Here is a 19,694-nt window from a genome sequence, read left to right on the forward strand (position 1 = left end):
GCTATGAATTGTAAGGTACTTTTATGCTATAGTGTGTCATAGAACTTTCAAATGTTTTATTTTTAAATTTATTTTCTCATTAGCTGCTGGTTTTGTTATTTTACCTGTGATTATATTCAGGTCTTTAATTGGAAGACACCGTAAGGAAGTTTACTCCTAAAAGATGGCACATTAATATTTTAATAAACAGGCAAGAACAGAGGAGCTGCCATAGACCAGGACAGAATCTTTCTCCATCTAACTTGATATTATCTACTCTGACTGGCAGCAGCTATCTAGGACGGCCTTCTACAACTTTGTGTCCTCCAGATTACCTGGATTCCCAACCCCCACCCACCCCTGCATGGTCAGTAGTCAGGAATGATGGATGTTATCAGATACATCAGGAGAGCATCAGCTTGGGAAAGGCTTGAGAAAGGTTGCAGGTATGGTTTGCCCCTCTCACCTGGTCCTTAAACTGGGAACTCCAGCTATTGAACCAGGTATTTTTCTGTCTACCATTGAGCGAAAAAGCCTGTTCAAAAGCCCGCTGTGCAAAAGTATTCATTTTACTACAGGCATAATTCTACCTGCTTTGGAGAAACAGAAAGATCTGACCTTGACCTCATGGAAACCCTGAGAAAGATGTCTTTGTTTGCTTTAAAAATTGCCTTTTAATGCGGCTTTAGTGGCTACATTAGTGACACACAGATTGCTTTCAGTGTGCTATGCAAGATTGCTTGCCATTTATTTGGAATAGCATTCTTCATCCATTTCTATTTTCATAGTGTTAAAAGCCTGCACCTTGTGTGGCAACTGGTCATTAGCGATTTTTGAATGAAACTTTACAAGACACGTCTTGCAGGAATTCTACAGACAGTCCTAGCTGTAAGCTTTCTTAATGGAGTCGAACACTTCATTCCCCACCTGCACAGTGGAGGTAACATCTGTTTATAACCTCGACTTGGCAGAAGATTATTGCACTTTTACACCCTGATGCAAACTGGAGAAAGCAAGGAGGCAGAAGCATATTTCTGACCCATTCTAGTAATTGCTGTGATAATGCTAGGCAGAAGTATGGGCACCCCGAACAACACAAGCAGTGGTGGTGCTTTGTCCCCATTGGGACTGGTAGGGTGGAAGGCAGGGAGGCCAACAGGCAAAGCCCAGAGCCAATGATCAGCAGAGCCAGAAGCTCATCATGGGGGAACCAACTGATTTAACCCCATCTGCCTCCCTCTACAAGGACAAAACTGAGACTGAGGAGGTGGAAGGGGCACCCCTTGGGCTGGCTGTAGACAGGCATGGCGGGGTCTGACTGAGTGCAGACCGAGATTATCCACATTCGCACCATATATCTAAAGATACAGCCATGGTTTCTCCAAACAATTTGTGGAGCTGTAGCTTGTTAAGGATGCTGGGAAGCCTTAGAAAACTCCTATTCCCACCGCAGAGTACAGTGGTACCTTGGGTTAACATACACTTCAGGTTACATACGCTTCAGGTTACAGACTCCGCTAACCCAGAAATAGTGCTTCAGGTTAAGAACTTTGCTTCAGGATGAGAACAGAAATCGTGCTCCGGCGGCGCAGCAGCAGCAGCAGGAGGCCCCATTAGCTAAAGTGGTGCTTCAGGTTAAGAACAGTTTCAGTGTAAGAACGGACATCCGGAACAAATTAAGTATTTAACCCGAGGTACCACTGTACAATTACCAGAGTTCTCTGGGAAGGGGCATTGATGGTTAAACCACTTTGGGAAGTGCAAATTCTGAGAGGGGAACGGGGGTCTTTTAGCAACTCGTAGCACCCTTAACAATTTTGAGAAGTAATTATTTGGGGGAAGCCATTTATTTAAAGTGGTATGCTGCTGCCTTAAATGTACAGTGCTTAAGGGCCCACAGAATTGGAAGGAATGTCAGTGGTCCTCGAGACCAAACCCCTGCTGATGCAGCAATTCCACTACAGCATCCTTGAAAAGTGGCGATCCAATCTCTGCTGGTTTCAAGTCGTATCATGGGGCTTTCGATGTATGACATTAATTCTACCATTGGGGAGGGGTGTTCTAATGGGCCCTCTCACCCCCATTTTCCTTAGCAATGCGCCATGCCTCATTCTCCTTAGTAAGGCTTTTTCGATGTTCTGAGACAAAATAACACCTATTCCCCCCCTCACACAAACTTTGTTCCTCAAGGCTACTGACTCCGAGCACCATAAAATAGGCTGTGATTCTATGCATCACTGACAGGAGTTGGAAGCAATGAAACAGAACCAACCTTAGCTGTGTTTGCCTGTGTGTGCTTGCACAAGCATTGAAAAATGGTTCTCAAAGAGGCTGCCTTCTGCCTATGCTATTCACACCTGCAATTAACGTACAGGTGGCACCAGGGTACCCCCCCCCCCCAAATACAACAACAATTAATTCATAAGCGCATTTACACAAACCGCATGAAGTTCTGGTGGCTGCATCTCAGAAGAGATACTGTGGAACTGGAAAAGATGCAGAAAGGGGCCGCCAAACCAAACAAGTGTCTGGGGGGAAAGAGTTATAATATTTGGGCCTTTTAAGCCCAAAATTAATGGAGGATAAGGTGGTCTTACAGTCACGATGAATATAGCCTCCAGTACCTTTGTTGGTGGGTACTATTATTCTGAATACTAGTTACTAGGGAGAATATGCAGGCGAGTGCTAAGGTGTTCTGTCCTTGTCAGCTTCCCATAAGCAACTTCTCAGCCATTGTGGGAACAAAACCTTGTTGGTGTGATCTAGCCTCTTATTTCTCATATCTTGTGTTGCATACGTTCTTCTATACATAATTCATTCTGCTTCTACTACAGTCGTAGCTTGGTTTTTGACAGTTTAATCCATTTCGGGAGTCCATTCGACTTCCGGAACAGTTCGAAAACCAAGGCACGGCTCCCAATTGGCTGCAAGAGCATCCTGCAGCCAATTGGAAGCCGTGTCAGACCTTCGGCTTCCGATAATCATTCAAAAACCGGAACAATCACTTCCAGTTTTCGATCGTTCAGGAGATGAAACATCTGAGTTCAAAGGCGTTCGGCTTCCGAGGTTCCACTGTAGTTACTAGAAATGCTAATATGCTATACAAAGTCCCATCTCCTAACTAGGGAATATTTTCTTTTTAGCAGCAATATTTCACCATGCATTAACCACACTGTTTCAAGAATATTTATGCAATCGCCAAGAGGGCTAGAAACTTGCTTTGGGAGGGGGGTAAACGAAGAGTGAAATGTTTTGGAAGTCAAACATTGTGAAAATGTGCTTTTTGGTAGAATATCACAATACATGGAACGCTGAGTGTTTGCCTCGTCTTTTTTCAATACACGATTCATGCACCCAGTGTGGCTGAAGAACTGCACCATAATGACTGAGTCTCATTAAAGTTCAAAATTATGAAATGGTGTCTCTGTGTCAGTGTGTCAGTATGTGTGTGTGTAAGGAGGAGTAAAGAAGGAAGCGTATCTTTCAGACCGCACTATTGCCTGGGATTTTGCCATCACTTCAGGGACAAGTGCCTGGAGATGAGAAAATGCCCCATGCTGCTTATAGTTAAAGAGGGCTCTAATTACATGCTGTCCTGGTGATTGTTCTATGGAGTGATAGATGCTGTATTTAAGTACATTTCATCTAACAATTTCTGGGGCGATTGTGAATTAGAAAATCAAGGCCGACTTGCTCACAGATTATTCTGTTCTGGCTTCTGTGCTCTTTGTCTCCTTAATTCATGCTCCCTCTAGCTTGCAATTTTAATTAGCACCTGCTTCCATCGCATGTGGGTTATGGCAGACTATGTCACTACACACAGCCGTGGGAATGTCAGGTTCCATTTGCTACAGTAAGTTGCGATCCCAAGCAGACTTGACACGGAAGTTCCGTGGCAAACATCTGGACCTAAACAGTTAAGGGATTGTGGTGATCACGTCCCAGACACCAGAATACATCTGCATGCAACAGTGGTGTGTGGTCAGTGGACAAGGGGGACTAGGCTAGCCCCCTAAATGTTCCCAGTAAATTAGCGTATTAAAAGCCTGCACCTTCTTCCCAAAGTCTAGGAGGCTTCTGCCCAGCTTTAGAGAAGCAGGTACGATGCTCACGTGTGCAATGTTGGGAGGTCACGGCCTCACACACGTGACGTCCCCCCATCACCCTCACAAGCTGGCACCTCAGGTCCTAACTGTTCCCCTATAAAATATTTCACCACTGGCGTGCAGTACCATTCAGATGTCTGGTCCCTGCCATACACTTGTGCCCTGAAGCAGTGAAACTGAGCCACCAGCATAACCATTCATGAGTTGCCAGCTGTTGGGAGTAGAAGTCGTCCTTAGGGACACAGGTGGCGCTGTGGTCTAAACCACCAAGCCTCTTGAGCTTGCTGATCAAGTCAGCGGTTCAAATCCGCACAACAGGGTGAGCTTGCGTTGCTCTGTCTCAGCTCCTACCAACCTAGCAGTTCAAAAACACACCAGTGCAAGTAGATAAATGGGTACTGCTGCGGTGGGAAGGTAAACAGCATTTCCGTGCGCTCTGGATTCCATCACACCAGAAGCAGTTTAGTCATGCTGGCCACATGACCTGGAAAGCTGTCTGCGGACAAACGCCGGCTTCCTTGGCCTGAAAGTGAGATGAACGCTGCAACCCCATAGTCGCCATAACCGTCCAGGGGTCCTTTACCTTTTTACCTTTAGAAGTGGTCCTAGGATGGAGAAGCACAAACAGAGGCGCTGCCTTACAAATTGGTATTGATTTAGGATTTATTCTGCAGGGGGAAAGATCCCCCAAAGCCAAGTGTATTTCAAAAGCCCTGAATCCCAGAGTTTGTGTCCTTCAAGAAAGCATCTTTCTAGAAAGAGTATCTCAAGAGAACGTATTCTTGCAGAAGACAGCTCCAACATTCATTGCCCTTGAGGAGCATTTTAATAATATTGGATCAAACCTGGCATGCAGATTTGAGCTTTATTGTTAATGTCACTAAATTCCTTGCAACGGTAACTGAAGGTTTTCTGTTCTTTTCCCTGATCTAGATCCTTGCCTGTAAGAGTTTATCTGCTGTTTTCCCAGCTGTGTCTTCTGTACTCATCTTCTCCCGCTTTCTTTTCCTGTGCTAGTTTTGGAACTAAAATAGCTTTGTTTGTTAACCTTAACGGACGGACACACTGATAATTATTTTCTAAAATAAGAAATAGAGGAGGCGGGGTTTAGGTGCTGTTGTACAGCCAACATTTCAGATGAGTTCCTTGAATTGTAGAAGTTGAGGCTTTTCTTTCATTTATTTCTACTAACTCTAGAGTCAAGAGTTTTTATTAACGCATTCTTCAATTTCGAATCATGCTACTTTTATGTTCATTTTTAAAAGCTTCATTTGATGGTAAATGTTCAAGAAAAGGTTACTGAGCTCATTCAGGATTCTCCCCTCTGTGCTTTCCATTTACCAAGACAGTACTGATAGTTGAATAACTGGATTTTATTTTTTTTAAGCAAGCTAAACTATAATAAATTGCATTGAGTCTTCTTAACAAACAACTTTAACCTGAAGGCATTCACTTCTGTTAAGTAAATCTTTTATCCCATTACCTTTTAAAACACTTTTTTTAAAAAAGAAAGGAAGAGATTAGGAAACATCTGCTAGGTTCCAGTGCCTCAATGATGAGTTGTATCTCTTCTTTCAGACTACCTGCAGCACTATTGAGACCATTAATATGGCACGGTTTGATCTTGAAGTGCCACTGGGCTGCATGCCTCAAGAAGAAAATCAATAGACCAGACAGAACGGATGAGATCCTAGATTCAATATTTTGTTATCTAAAGAGATCTGGGAGGGAGGAGTTTGTGAGGGTACAAAACATGAGAAAGTAGCCACACTGGAAATTGCCTTAGGAGCCCAGAGCACTGCTGTATGCAGGCTGTGGCTCTTCAGGATTAAACCTGGGACCTTCCCATGCCAAGCAGAAGCTGTACCACTAAGCTGCAGCCCTTCTCCAAACCTCTTGTGGTGAAAATCTTGTGTGGATTTTGTGGTGCTGTGTGCGACGGTAAAATACCTGCCAGCAACATGCCAGCAAGAAGGCTGTCTGCATGACAAGACTATTCAAATTTGTTAAGACACAGAACTGAGAACTGAGCTTGGTACTCAATATCAGGCTTGAATCCAGCATAGTGCTAAGTATACATCCTCTCAACTCAAGGATTTCCACTTGTGAAACGGGACTTTCCCACTTCTTCTCAGCCTGCGTGCGCCCCATGTCCTCCCCAACTCTGCTCCAGATTGCTCCTGAGGACAGATTTTGAGGGGAGTGCAGGACAGTTGCTTAGTGCTATGTTGGATGCAAGCCACATGTATTTTACAAGGCTAGTACCGTAGATTCAAATCTGCCTATTTTCAACTTTCGGCCACATTGCTATAAACAGGGGTCAGCAACCTTTTTCAGCCGTGGGGCAGTCCACCATCCCTCAGACGATGTGGTGGGCTGGACTATATTTTGGAGAAAAAAAATGAATGAATTCCTATGCCCCACAAATAACCCAGAGATGCATTTTAAATAAAAGAACACATTCTACTAATGTAAAAACACGCTGATTCCCAAACCATCCACGGGCCAGACTGAGAAGGCGATTGCAGCCCCCAGGCCTTAGGTTGCCTACCCCAGCTATAAATATTGTTTATACTTGACAATCACGAGCCCAGGACAAGCACACCAAACTCTACACTGCTTCTTCCACACAAAGGGTGTTGCAGTCCATTTTCTCAGCAGGTTCTCTGTTGTCTTTACAGACAAAAGTAAAAGATAAAGGACCCCTGGATGGTTAAGTCCAGTGAAAGGTGACTATAGGGCGTGGCGCTTATCTCGCTTTTCTGGTCGAGGGAGCCGGAGTTTGTCCACAGACAGCTTTCTGGGTCATATGGCCATGACTAAAATGCTTCTGGCGCAACGGGACACCATGATGAGTGCCAGAGCACACAGAAATGCCATTTACCTTCCTGCCAGAGCAGTATCCATTTATCTACTTGCGCTGGTGTGCTTTTGAACTGCTAGGTTGGCAGAAGCTGGGACAAAGCAACAGGAGCTCACCCCGTCTCAATGATTCGAACCACCAACCTTCTGATCGGCAAGCCCTAGAGGCTCAGTGATTTAGACCACAGCACCACCCACATCCCATCTTTAGAGACAACACCATTAGTCATCCTCAAGCTGCCAACCCATTGAAGCTTAATGCACACAAACACTTAGGCTCAAAACGGTACATTATGATTCGTAATCCTATGCCCATTTATTTGGGTTTAAGTCCCACTGAACTCAATGGGATTTGCTTCTAGGTAGATATACGCATATGGTGTTACATGGTTTAGGAGTCTGCCGGCCATATTTATTAAATTTATTTAAAATATTGTAGGCTGTCCTTTATGGTCAAATCCATTCATGGCAGTATCCAGCATAGAAATTGAATATAATCAATAACAAAAAATTCAAAGGGTTGGGGTGCTTGCTGCTAAACCTGCCCTAGGTCCTTTTTCATTTAAAAATACTCTCCCCAAACTATTACTTCATCTTTAGAGAAAGGAAGAGTCCTCATATCCCACCACCCTCATGCTAATTTATGAATGAAAAGGCAGCTTAGAGAGTACAATTTTGACGTGGAAAAGATCCTGATGGGAAAGGGCTATGCCTGCCTGCTCACTTTTACTGCCTGGAGCCTGCCCAGGCTGCTTTGAGTTTGAAAACACAGAGGAAAGAATAATGTCACTCCACTTAATGCACAGTTTGAGCCTCCGTTTCATTTATGAGCCTCAGCCAGAGTTCAGATCCCAGGTTTTACTTTCACCTCAGTTTGTTCTGATGGCATGCCAGCAGCCAGCTTTCATTAACGGAACTTCTCACACAACTGATGTAGACAGACACACACTCTCCGAAACCTCCCTCTCCCTGCTGACCATAACATCTCTCATTGCCTAGGTTACAGACTGTTCCCCACCTAATGTTCCTTTCTATGTATGATGCAGCATTACAATATTCTGGATGATTTCATGGGATCTCGTCTATGACCAAGGTGACATAGGACACTATTTCCTCCCAGTGGACCTTGATAGGGATGAAATGACATACGGGTTGCAGGCAAACAGCAAGACAAACCAAACAGCATTGCCTCGAAATGTCATGATGTGAGCCTTTCCAAAAATCACTAGTTACCCTAGTATGCAAGTTGCTTCCATGGCAGGAGGAGGAGAAAGCTTTGGGCTCATCCATCCTGACCCTTTGGAGATGTGCACATTTTAATAGGAGCTGGAATCTACACACATTATAGGCAAAAGCCTGATCACAGAATCATACAGTTGGAAAGGACCCTGAGGATCACCTAAGTCCAACCTGCTGCAATGCAGGAATATGCAGCTGTCCCTTACAGGGATTGAACCTGCAACCTTGGGGTTATCAGACCACACTCTAACCAACTGAGCTATCCAGGGCATTCCAATCCAGCTCATTCACATACACACACCTATTTCATGTGATGGACGTGCTGCATGAACAGGATATTTATAGGCATAAACCCTGGTTCATATTAAAGTTTCCAAGTGTTTGGTGGGGAAGGCTATGCAAGCCTGAAATTCATTACCATGCCTTGGTGCATGTACCAGTTAGCTCAAGCATCATGACCCTCCAGATTGTGGTACCTCTAGCTTCCGTCAACTTCGATCACTGGACATGTTGGCTGGGGATGATGGGAAGTGGAGTTCATTGCCATCTGAAGGACTGCATGCCCTCCACCTCTGCCTTTGATGCTAAGGCTATGGGCGAGCCTCACCTTTAAGCAGATGGATAGCAGATGGACATATTCATGAGTGCGTTCTCTTCTCAGATTTATAAAAGCATGATTTATTGCAATTTGGTTCCCCCACCCACTTCTTCCACTGTTTTAACTCCCAGCCCTGTTGTTCAGGGAATTACAATGTGTCTAACGGATACAAATGTGAAGTGGCTACCATTCTGAAACTCAGCAAAACAAAAGCATTTCCAGGTCACCCTTTCAAGGGTTTCATTCATTATAAAAGGTGACATCCTGCTGTTCCTGGGGCATCCTGCCCTTGAGTCAGCTCTGAAGGATTGAATGCAAGGCAAACAGAGATGCCAGCAGGAGAGCAGAGTAAAATAAAGAGCTCAGCCTGGCAAAGATTAAATTAAAATACCTGCCTTTCATCAAGTTATGTATTCAATTTGTTGAATTAAAGTTATACAGCTCATTACATGTCTCTTGGCATAGCGCTGCTTGCGAGAAGCAAACTCAGCACCGGAGCCACAAGGAAATGGGAAAAAGGCCAGCATTGCTTTTAATGTTCGAAAGCCACGAGTGGACTCTCCAGGTGTGGGAACACGGAGGAAAGTGGCCTCAAGGCCGTCTGACAGCCAAAAGAGCAGGAGCTAAGCAGCATACAGATAAACAGACCTGCCTGAAAACTCAGGAGAGCAGTCCAGCTCTGGAGGGGAGCATACGCTTTTTATGCACCTTGGCATGAAGAACCAGATGCACAAATATAAGACGGGGGACACCTGGCTTACCAGCAGTAGATGTGAAAAGGAGGATCTAGGGGTCTTAGTAAACCACAAGCTTAACATGTGTCAAAAGTGTGATGCAGCGGGGGGTGGGATCTAATGTTATTCTAGGCTGCATCAACTGAAGTATAGTGTCCAGGGAAAGTAGCAGTACCACTCTATTCTGCCTTGGTCAGATCACACCTGGGACTCAGCTACATTAGTAAGGAAAAAAGTGTTTTATATGCGTTATAACATTGTGACACCAGATGGCGCTGTGGGGTTCCGTCTTTCGCCAACGTGATTTCCCACTTTCAAGTTTACAATGTGTTTTCCTGAAATGCTGTTTTTGATGTGTCTAGTTCAAGCCATGGAATACTATGTCCAGTTCTGGGCACCACAAACAACTTAAGAAGGAAGTTGACAAGCCAGGATGTGTGCAGAGGAGGGCAACCAATAGGATCAAGGGTCTGGAAACGAAGCCTCATGAGGAGCGCTTGAAGGAGCTGGGTATGTTTAGCCTGGAAAAGAGGAGACTGAGAGGAGATAGGATAGTCATCTTCAAAGGGCTGAAGGGCTGTCACATGGAAGAGGGAACAAGCTTGTTTTCTTGCTCTGAAGGGTAGGACTCGAATCAACGGCTTCAAGTTACAAGAAGGGAGATTCCGATCATTCTGACAGCAAGAGCTGATCAACAGTGGAACGGTCTCCTTTGGGAGGTTGTGGACTCTTCTTCCTTGGAGGTTTTTAAGCAGAGGTTGCCTGGCCATCTGTCATGGATGCTTTAGTTGAGATTTCTACTTTGCAGAGGCTTGCCCTGCAACTCTATGATTCTATGACTTCCAGAGGGGTTGTTATAAACCCCTAGGAGGTTATCAAGATGAAACTCCAGCCTTAAGTATGTTATATGTATCTGAGCAAATGTGGGGTCAATTACGGAAGTGTGAGCACCCACCTTCTTAGTGTTAGATTGCTATGGCACCTTTCCTAAGTGGCAAGAAGTTCTGGGGGCTCAGCGCTTTCCAGGATTGGTTTCATTTTAAAGCAGGTCGCCGGACGCTTATGGCACTTTGGAATATATGAGATTTGTTTACAAATATGCAGGTTGAGCAAATGAGGAAGCAAACTAGCTTACCTACTCCAAAAAGCAAAATCCACTGCCCAACTCAGCTTTCCAGAGAGACACCCTTTTGTCTCTACAAGCTGCTTGCTTGCAGACCCTTCTACACTCAGCTCAGTTCTCTTCCTGGGCCCTCCCCCCCCCCCCCCAGGATCATCTTGTCCTACCACTTGCAATTCAAGAATCTCAGCTAAAGCACCCATGAGAGATGGCCATCCAACCTCTGCTTTACCTCAGTACGTTTATCTTCATACATGTTACTTGGGCTGGAAAAATGCATTTGGAGCATTCGGAACTGCATTCAGAGAAATGTGACTTTCAAATGATGGCAACATTTTGGTTCGCACATGGTTTCATAAAATGCAAATTATGTAAGTTCACCATTAAATGCAAACTGAAACCCATCCCTATTCACAGCACAGTCAAAGAAGGCCCTTTTCAATTTTTTCCCTGATACAGTCATACCTTGGTTGTTGAACGCCTTGCGACTTGAATGTTTTGGCTCCCAAAAGCCACAAACCCAAAAGTGAGTGCAAACATTCTTTGGAACCTGAATGTCCAACGCAGCTTACACGGCTTCCGATTAGTACATGAAGTTCCTGCAGCCAAACAAAGCTGCACCTGGGTTTTTGAACTTTTTTGGAAGTTGAACGGACTTCTGTAACGGATTCTGAACCAAGGTTCAACTGTATTTACCAATTCCTTAGGCTGTGTGTGTACATAAAGCTGAAGAAAAGCACTTTCGTTTTCCTACATTCATTCTCCCTTTGTCCTCCTTACACAGACATAGGGAAACTTGGCCCTCCAGATGGGAGTTGATTGGAGTTGTAGTCCCAAAACATCTGGAGGGCCGAGTTTGCCTATGCCTGTCCTTACACTTCAAACTTTCCCTGTGACTCCCAGCAGCAGCCTCGGGAGAAGCAGAAAGTGTCAACCAACAGCAAAGGAACTCATCTGCAGCTAAGACTTTGTGTGGGCATTTCGGGGAGCAGGGGAAAGAACTCAAAATGCCACAAAGGGCATCTAGGCTTTAATACACCAGATTCATGTTAAGACATGGACAAGGCAACAGTTAAGTCTGAAACAGCAACCACAACAAATCAGTGGTCAGAAGGAAAAATAAGCACAAACTCATAACGTCACTGCAAATGCGATCATCGCAAAAATATTTGCAAAGCAAGAATTCCTAAGCCCTGAAGGTACAAGCATATCGTTCTTCCATCAAAAGTTTGCTTAACTTCAGCTCAGGAAGTCAGAGAAGAGCCTTCACATACCGATCCTTCCCTTTTCTCTCTTTTTCAAGATACAATCCAGAAAAAGTTACCTCTCATCCTCTACCTACTCAGTTAAGAGTTAGGCAGACTGCTCTGTGCCTTAATAGTTTGGGCCTCACCGCGCATCTCTGTGGCTCTCCCCTGCGTTTCATTAGCTTATCGCGCCGCAAACACTGTTCCTCATCCCTGTGTTCTTTTCTGCAGCTCGGCTGGTAAATTTAATGCTTATTGCCTAATCACATTCCTCTCAACAGGTGAGGAAGGATAAAACAGCTGGGGGAAAATGACAAAATATTGTGCACATTTTCTGGTATGTAAGCAAGCTGGCTCCCAACTTCACAGGCAGCTACTCCCAGCGGCTCCAAAAATGCAGAAAAAAGGGGGAGGTGTAAAGGTTAGTGGGAACTAGTCAGCCCCAGGAACAAAAAACAGAGGCGAAGTTGTCCAAATGCCACGTTTTGTGCTCTTCCTTCAGAAAATTTGTTGCCATTGTTAGTATGGTAATTTGATTTATTATCTACTCTTCACCATAAGGGCCCACATAGGATCATAGCAGTTTAATACTACAAAATGAAAAACAGAAGACCTTCCAAGTATCCCTATTTTCCAGGGACAGTCCCAGATTTACAGAAGCAGTTCCAGTTTCTGATTTGATCCCGGAATGTCCCACTTTTCCTTAGAACGTCCCTATTTTCATTGGAGAAATGCTGACATTGTATGGAGTTATCCAAATCCCTGAGCCATCTGAAGGCAGCCCCGTAGAGGGAAGTTTTTAAATTTTTTACATTTTTTAAATATATGTTGGAAGCCACCCTGAGTGGCTTGGGGAACCCAGTCAGATGGATGGGCTATAAATAGTAAAATTATTATTATTATGGAATAGGATGTCCCTATTTTCATCAGAGAAATGTTGGAGGGTATGACAGTTTGGGACAAGAATAAGGTGGGTCCAAATATCTCAGGTGTTAAAGCCCAACATAAAGAGGTGTGTCTTCAGAATATAATGCAAGCTGCACAATGAATAGGGCAGAAGAGCTTCTCTGGGGTGGGAATTACACAACTTAAGAGGCTGCCCAGAGGCTGCACTCTCCCGAGTTGTCACCTTCTGAAGTTCTGAGAGTGGTGGAACAATCAAGAGCATCCCTCTCTGCTGATCTTGGCACCCAAGGGTATCTGTAGGGAGGGAGGTGGTCTTCAAGATACTTTGAGCCTAAGTCATACAGGGGTTTCAGAAAACTAATGTGAGCATCTTGAATTGGGCCACAAAACTGGAAATCAACATACCGTATTGGCCTGGATATAAGCCACACTTTTTTTTCCAAATTCCGACCATGAAAAATTAAAGTGTGGCTTAAATTCACAACCTTACAAAAATGTACTTTTACTGCAAATTGGAACGGGTGTGAGTGCCTTCAGAATTTTAAGGGAGCGGCTTATATTCAGGTATTGTCTTTTTGTCCCCCCCGCCCTTGAATTTTGTAAGGTGCGGCTAATATTCAGGTGCGGCTTATATTCGGGCCAATATGGTAGCTGCTTTAAAACAGGGCCTCTGAGTTCTAAACGTAACCCCAGCTAGTCATCTGGCTGCTGCGTTTTCAACTAGCTGAAGTTTCCAAGTAGTTGCCTTCAAACCAATGGTCTGATTTTTAATTGACCAGCTGTCTCTTTAGGAGGAAATAGTACATATAAAGCTACTAAAACGCTATGCACCTAACAGAATCCTTGAATGCTTAAATCCTTGGGTGCTTAAAATCCCAAAATCCTACATTAAACATGAAAACTTTCCTGCCTGAGACAGCTACACTAACCAGTGGATGGCGGGGAGCCATGCATCATGGGAGCTCAGCCCAAAGTCCCCTTCTCTACTCACTTTCCCTCGTTGCACTCTGCACATGCTCTGGGGTACTCTTGGTCTGAGACACCCTTTTGTGGCTGGAACTTTGGGGAGGAGGGAGAAGGGTGAGTGTTGCTTCGTTTCGTTGGTTTTGTGAAGAACCAATACGGATGTGGCGCCAAAGTGGCAGCAGAAGGAAATATCTGCAGTGTGCAGATCCGCTGAGAGTGGGGCAGTTCCCAAATCGCAAGGGAGAGATATGAACAAGTTGAAAATCCTCACATGCTCATTTCTACACTATGCTTCAGGTGGCTGCATATACACTGTGGAAGCACTTTGCAACCTCCCCAGGAGAGGTTTATGTTTTGGTGCAGTGAAAAAAAGAACATGCATCTGATTCACACCAGAATTGGGTGTTTGCTATTCTTAAAAAAAAAAAAAAAGTGTAGTCTTTGACGGTAATGAATGAAGCGACCCTTGTCCCGAGACTGTTAGACAAGCTGCAGTTTCCAAACAGTTTCACCAAACAGCTGTGCGTCTTGTATGATGTAGCTAAACACCTACACACTTTTCTCCAAGGTTGCATCTGATAACATGTCTGACCTGTGAGTCTTGAGGACATGAGCAAGGAAAAGTGATGGAGGGGGCAGCTTTTGGCTGTCTCTTGTGACTTCCTCCTGCACCAGCATTTCACTCGAACAGGTCTTCAAGGCATTTTTTGGAACAATTCATGTTTGGCGATTCCAGATGCCAAACACGCCTGAGGTTTCCAGTGAAGAACATGCAATGTGGAAACCAAAACAGTGCAGACAAGGCACGGAGCTGTGATTAGTCATGGCTGCCTGACATATGTTCCCCACAGTGTATTTCTTAGTATTTAAAGGAAAAAAATATTCCATATTTTACGATGTTCCCATGTTCGGAAGCATGGATTTATTTACTATTTATTTCATAAAATTTATACACCCTTGATTCTTTAAAAAACAAAAAACGCAAAGCGATTTACAAAAAGACAGAATCAGGAAATATGTAAAATAGATTAAAATGTACAGGAAGCTAAAATACTAAAACAGATTATAATTCACATCAGCCTTTCTAAGCATCTGGGTAGGCATAACAATAATGTCCTTAGTGGGTGCCGAAAATCTAGTATGGATTCAATGGCTGCTGGTTTAAAGATCAGAATTAAGGCTATTTCATGTGGGATCAAGTTATACAAAGCTGAGAAACGGCAAAATAAGTCTGATGCCGCCAAATCTGTTGACCCTCAACACTCTGAAGCAGATTTGGGGATGGTGTAGGGGGCACATGGGGTAATGAGGGGAGGGGAAAGCCCCACTGCACAAGTGGAAATTGGTCCACTTGTTTAGTTAAATACCAACCTTTATGTATTGCTAGAGGAAAGCTCTAGCGAGTTGCCCTGTGCCTGTTTCTTGCTTACATCAGCAGTGGGCAGAATGACTTACAGATACGCCATTTTTATAAGCTTGTAATGACCAACATCCGTTTCTACCACTCGCCTTAACTGTAGGAGCTCTCCTGCGCTTCTATAATCCAGGCTGCTAGCAAGCAATAAATATTTTCATTCCCCCTCTCCCAAACTCTTGATCACAAACAAATGTTTAGTTTCTCTCTTCACCACTTGTAACCTCATTCTTGCATTTTTCACCCCTAATAAGCGCTATTTCATGATGGCAGGCGAACACTTTTCCTCCTCGACTTAGATCAATACCTGTCTGAAAGTATTTGTTCACCAAAGGGGTAAAGCTTTTGCTCCTTCTCCCCAATGAACTTTTGCTCTGCTCTTAACATTACCTGCTTGTTACCTTAGATTCCTCTCTGTCTATTTCCTGAATGCTACTTGCCTCCACAGGGATTGTCAGAGAGTTAAAGAAAGTAAGAGTGTGGGGGGGGGGGAGAGGGAGAGAATGAGAATGCCCAGCACATTCTTCCTGTGCCTAATTAAAGGATTCTGCCAGCTATGGAACAGAAAGGCAAAATTAAGGTTTAATTTTACATTCTAGATACAAACATGTTCCAGAGGTTGTTTACCAGCAGCGGAAAAGAAACTGGGTGGCACTGATCAAATGGGGATAGGTTACACCAGCTGTTCATGTGTTTTGGACAGGAACAGGAAGATAGGCACAATGGTACAATGTTTAGAAATTAAAGTAAGTGACTTGCTCCTGAAGTCACCTCTGTTCAAGAGCAGCCTTTGTGGAACAGTAAAATTATTTGGATGTTCAAAGAGAGTGCAGAATTAAGAGACGATGCTCAATATAAACAGGGGTGGGTGGAGGGCAAGGTTAAATCGTTCTTCAGGGGCCTGTCAAAGCACTGAGTTAGAAAGGGGCAATCCTGCCAATTTCCATTTCTCTCAGCTTCTCATTTTTTCCAATCTTCAATCCTGTTTTCCACATTTCCACAGCAATTTGAGGATTATTATAATATATAAAAAATTCTAATCCTCATGAAAATTCATCAGCATTTTAGTGTTAACTTTTCCTAATAAACACATATTTTTAGGTGGTTTTGGCACTTGCCCCCCCCCCCAGTATAATGCATGTTTATATATGCTATTTTCACTAACAGGTGCATTTTAATGCACGCTTTCTCCTCATATATGCATTTTTGAACACTCTGGTTGGAGAACTACTGCACATTTCAGAGAAAAATAGCTATGTTTGGTTCGAGAAGTGCAAGTTACCTTGTTCCTTATCAAGAGGCAAACAAAACAGAATTTCTCACCCATCCCTAGCACTGAACAAAACCTTTAACCTTCGTCCCTGTTCCAATACAGAGCATACGCATGAAGATTATGCCAAACACAGCATTTATTTATGCCAGTTAATACACATTAGGCTCCTCCACACAAGGCGAGATCTTTGTCACATCAGGATCCACCTTGCATGGAGGATTGCTATATGTATATGTACATTTTTAATCTTACTTTTTATCAGAAAAGATTGAACACTCACATTGTAATATTTCAGAGCAGAGTACAGAAATGCCAAAAATAGTGCCGTTAAAATAACAACACAGCACATGAAGGTGAACAGTTCCCCACCCAGTGCAACTTTTCAGATCCAGAGGCACATTTGGAAATCAAAGAAACTGTCACGAGCGCCACAAAATACCCATTTAGCAGCGGAAAAACTTGGAATTGTTCAGATACAACATCCCAAAATAGACTTCCACCTCCAAAGCAATTAAAGCGCAGCTTGGGGGGTGGGGAGAGGGAGAGCAGGAATCCCTGCTACACAAACAAACAAACAAACAAACAAACATCCCCTTCATTTTAAAAGAAAAGTGTGAACATTGGGCAAGAAATGAAAGGGGCTCTGAGGGAATTGTCAACCCATGTAGTCACTTTGCCTGGTCACAGAATTGGGGCTGAGGGCTAGTTGGTGGGTCTTTGTGGCCTCCTCACACATTATTCTGATGCTTGAAAGGGTTTGTCCGAATTCTCCTTCCGTCTCTTCACAAACTGCACACCTGAATCTCTTCACATAGACAAACTTTACCTCAGCCTCCTCCCCTTACCTGATGGGTGTGCTTCACCTTCCCCAAGCCTGTTCTGGGTTTACCCACAATCCTCCAGAGCAGATTTGAGGAGAGCACATGGTTGGGGGGAGGCAGGAGGAGAGGATTTTATCTCCTGCACAAACAGAAACTCTATTGCTAATGGAACTGCTTAATTGGATACCACCTTGAACTCTTTTTGCCCAGGCAGGCGCATTACATGACCCACGAGAGCAGCAAAATAAAAAGGCTGCACAATGGTGATAGGGTAAAACCAGGCCAAATCTTTGACAGCAGCAGGCAGAGTAAGGGTTGGCCCCAGGATCAGTTCCTCATTCCACAAGGCCCATGTTGATGGAATGGATCAGCCCCAAACTCGTTGCATGCGAGTTAGCCAGCATTGAACCTTGCCGTGGTGCAAGCCAAGCAAGCGAAGTCTCACTGGGAAACACGGGTGCAGATTCCTAACAGGCAGATATCCCAAGTTTGGGGGTGCAGTGGTCAATCTTCCCCTTAGCCCCCCAATAGTATGTTGATCCTGCCCAATGCCATTTCCACCACAGTCCAACAGACCTACCACAGTCCAACTCTCGCCAACCCGCCCCCACAGCCAACCCAGAAGACCCCAGCAAAGATCTTCCAACCAAATGTTATTGCTACTTTACGACAAGTGAACTCCGTGCAGGCAAAACAAGTCTGAAAGCTTAAACCTGACCAGGGGGTGCCAGATTACCATACTACCCCCCGCCCGGTGCCAATGCAACACACACAGCTGCCTTGGTGCATTGCCACTGCACCACATCCACCTTTTGTGGGGCCCAAGCTCCCCTCCAATAGCGTTGTTACAACCAAGATGACCAGGAGATGAACACTTCTAGGGGGCTGCCAAACCACCAAGCAATTTATTTATTTTTTAATGCCCAACTCTAAGTCAACAACACAAGCAGCCAGAAGCATTGAATGTGTTTGGAAAGCACTGGAATAAACAGCAGTTAATTCAGTTTATATTACCAATGATAGCATACAGCCTCCCATCAGATGTCATGGAAATAAACAACTATCTGAATTTTAGAAGGCATCTGAACACAGCCCTGTTTAAGGAAGTTTTTAATGACTGGTGTTTTAATGTGTTTTTAATCTTTTGTTGGACGCCGCCCAGAGTGGCTGGGGAAACCCAGCCAGATTGGGGGGGGGGGGTTAGAAATAAATTATTATTATTATTTTCATCATCACTTCAGCACTAGATGAAGAATAAAAATTGGCCACCAACCGTCCTGCCCCACCCTGCAATTGCTGGTTAACATACCAAGTAATAGAAGAGAAGTCCACCTGCAGCTTGTAAGACAAAATGGCTGTGAGCTCCAGGGGAAGCAGCCTTCTTTATATAGGCTTTCCTCCTCCTCTTTGCAGCAAGGGCTCATGGGATAGCTTTTTCCCATGAACCCATTCTGCACAGGGAGAATAATTTCTTGCAATCTAGATTTTGGAAGGCTTGGTTTGGAAGCATTACAAGAACCCCTCCTTGGGGCAAATGTTGTAATAGCCCAGCCTACACGGGGGGGGGGGGGGAGGGGAGAGCTGTTACCTTTCCTAAATAACACGGAATGGGAAAGATGGAAGTTTAAATAAAAATATAAGACATGCTAGATGTGTTCTTTCATCTGAGCATAAAAAAGAGGTGTGAGTTATTATGCTGAACTGCTAATGGAATGACTGCAATACAGAAATTCAAAGTCATGCTAAGGGGGTTCTTTTGTCAGTGCAAGCATTTCTGCATGCCTGATAAATGATCTCTCCTTTTCTCCCCCTACATGTTGTTTTGGGGGTTCCCCTGACCCCCACCCGGAGCTGATTGAGGAGACACAGGCAGTACATGGTAGGGAAGGGGATTGGGGCCAGCCCAGTTCCACAAGAACAGCATTTCTTGAATGGGGGCCTTCAGCTGTTTTTGGACTACAATTCCCATCATCCCTGTTCTTGCTAGCTAGGGATGATGGGAGTTGTAGTGCAAAAAGAACTGGAGACTGAGAAACAGTTTGCACAGTTATCAGTGTTTGAGAAACACTGCACTTAGCACAACTATTTAGTTGAATCCATCCCTTTGTTGTTCTTTAATTAGAAAACACTCACTGTGTCAAGACTTGGGGCTGCTCTCTGCAGGTTCACTCATCCAGGCCGAGGTCTGACAGTTTGTGGGAGAGTCCCTCACTTGCCAGAGGTAGCTTCTGTTATGCCTTGGACTCTAGGCACAAGTGTCCAGTTGCTCTGAACTCATGCAATTTCTCTCCCCCCACCAGGGCCAGTGCTGTTTATATACCCCATCTGAGGCTGAAATAGTCTGGTGAAGACTCAAGGCCTTCACCTCCCCATACACCTCTGATGGTGAAAACGGGGGCAAGTAGTAAGTGCAAACATTCCAACAGCAA

The 19,694-nt window shown here is 44.3% G+C and overlaps 1 long non-coding RNA gene across 1 annotated transcript in view; it reads right to left on the reverse strand.

Annotated features, from left to right (window-relative positions):
• Nucleotides 1-18,666, reverse strand: part of LOC309344008 — a 33,045-nt gene extending 14,379 nt beyond the window's left edge. Inside the window, exon 1 of the long non-coding RNA XR_014157521.1 lies at nt 18,575-18,666. This is a non-coding gene — a long non-coding RNA (uncharacterized lncRNA). The remainder of the gene's footprint in view (nt 1-18,574) is intronic.
• Between the last annotated feature and the right edge of the window lie 1,028 nt (nt 18,667-19,694).

The sequence above is a fragment of the Podarcis erhardii genome (assembly GCF_964252035.2).
Source record: "Podarcis erhardii genome assembly, chromosome: 6".
Classification (NCBI taxonomy): Eukaryota; Metazoa; Chordata; class Lepidosauria; order Squamata; family Lacertidae; genus Podarcis; species Podarcis erhardii.